This window comes from Kryptolebias marmoratus, linkage group LG2, assembly GCF_001649575.2.
Source record: "Kryptolebias marmoratus isolate JLee-2015 linkage group LG2, ASM164957v2, whole genome shotgun sequence".
NCBI lineage: Eukaryota > Metazoa > Chordata > Actinopteri > Cyprinodontiformes > Rivulidae > Kryptolebias > Kryptolebias marmoratus.
Genome location: NC_051431.1, coordinates 12,269,216 through 12,271,224, shown reverse-complemented (window position 1 = coordinate 12,271,224; position 2,009 = coordinate 12,269,216). Strand labels below are relative to the sequence as shown.

Below are 2,009 nucleotides of genomic sequence, written 5' to 3'. Positions count from 1 at the left end.
TCCCAGCCCCTCCCCGCCCCTCCCAGGTATCTGTGCAGCAACGAGGAGGAAGAGGAGGCGTAAAGGAAGGATGGTAACAGTGCACGCGGTCACATGGTGGACCTAAGCTGGACGAATAAAGAGATCAGCAAATAAATAAATGATTAAAGAGGGTTAGAGGGCCAGATGGTAAGTGGAGGCAAATAATGCAGGGAGAGAGGAGAGGCAGAGGAGGAGGAATGATGGACGGATGAAGACGTGGATGGTAAAAAAAAAAAAGGAGAGAAAAAGAGATTTGTTAATGTTCACCCTTGGTAATCAATATCTTTCCCCCCCTCCTCCTCCTTTATTACAGAGAGCTTTGGTGAGCGTGCTTTGATGTCCACTCCTCACAGGCGTGCAGCTACAGCGAATCCAATCCATGTCTGTCATCATTAACATCTACCTGGGCCTCGGCGTACACAAAAGACCTGCGAGACTGAAACTCCAATCAGTGCGCACTCTCTTGTTTACGTGCAAGGGGAAAAACAATCCCTACGGACTGATTTTAATCGTTGGATTTTTTTGTTGTTGTTTCTTTTGATAAAACAGGCGATAAAAACCGAAGAGACGGCGAGCTCAACAGGTTCAGTGTCTTGGAAATGACAAACTGATGGTTTTGTTGAACGTTGTGCTCTGGACTAACATGATGACATCTCAACGTACATTCAGTTAGAATAACATTCAGATAAATAATAAGCTGCTTTAGCTCTTTATCCAGTGTTACGTCTTTTACTCAAGTGATCATTTCCCCTGTTTAGTAAAAAGTGGTCTGAGGAGCTAAACGGTTCAATGTTTCTCTAAAAAAACATCTAAACAGTGACAACCTTTACGCACAAAAACAGTAAAAGAATTTAACAGTGAAGTTAATCCTTTAACAAAAAGAAAGAAAAAGAAAAAAGCTGCAGTTAATTCTGGGGTTAAACTTGCTCCCCACATGTGTAAAGGTTATAGGAGAACAAACGCAGAAGAAAACAGAAGCTTTCTTTTCTTTTTTTTTTTTCTTACTGTGGAGGAATCAGCCAAATGGATTCAGCCCTGAATCCGGGCCGAAGACGGTAAATCCACTCCTGCAGGCATCACTACATCAGCACTGACCTCCAAACAACCACAGGCCAAAGAACTGCACACCGGGGTCACTCACCCGGGACCTGAAGGCACCACGGCACGGAAACTGTCCACAAGTGAATAATACAAAGGTATAAATGATCCGCAGCGGGGGAAGTTCAGACTTTTGACAAAAGTTTCTCGAGATGTGGAGGTGTTCACTTGTTTCAATATTCTGTGAATCTCTTAAAAATGTGAATTCTGCTTTTCTCTTAGAGCAAACTGATGAGGAAAAAATAAATACCATCAGTAAGATTTTAGTTGAGTTCGGATGCCTTTACATTGTGAGCAATCTCTAAGTGCCTGTGTGTTTGTGTGTACGTGTGCGTGTGCATGAAAAGGCTGGTGGATCCCTTCAGGCGGGTGTGTGAATGACAGCGGGGGTTATGTAAGGAGCCACAGCGGGGCCGGAGTGGACAGTCCGACCGGAGATCAGGTCAGCAGAGTGTGACACTAAACACATCTCCCTGACACTGCGCTGACACCCTCTGTCACAGACCCCCACACTGTCTGTCAGCGCTGCTCACACACACACACATACACACACTCGCACGCACAGCCAGAGCAAGGAGTGTGTGAGCGGCTGTCTGTCAACGCACCGTGCACTGACCACCTCAGTGTGTGTGTGTGTCAGAGAGCAGCAGAGAGAGACAAAAATATCAAGAGGGGAAGAGGAAAAGAGGGAGAGGTGAGGCAGGTCTGTCTACCTGCTGAACTCCTCGGTGAGGCTCAAACAAAAAAAAAAAAACGAGCTGAAGTGAAGGATTTGATTCCCTCGTTGGGAGAAAAATAAAAGAAGACAAGTGTCAAACAGCTCGGACTCCATCTCCCTCTGCTTTATTGCGTTTTTTCAGGAGACGCTCAGCTGCTTGTTGGCAGGAGCT

The 2,009-nt window shown here is 45.6% G+C and overlaps 1 long non-coding RNA gene across 1 annotated transcript in view; it reads left to right on the top strand.

The window, feature by feature from the left end:
- The window catches only part of LOC119616807, a 14,383-nt gene extending 12,605 nt beyond the window's left edge, over window positions 1-1,778 (top strand). Inside the window, exon 4 of the long non-coding RNA XR_005232859.1 lies at window positions 335-1,778. This is a non-coding gene — a long non-coding RNA (uncharacterized LOC119616807). The remainder of the gene's footprint in view (window positions 1-334) is intronic.
- Window positions 1,779-2,009: the final 231 nt, after the last annotated feature.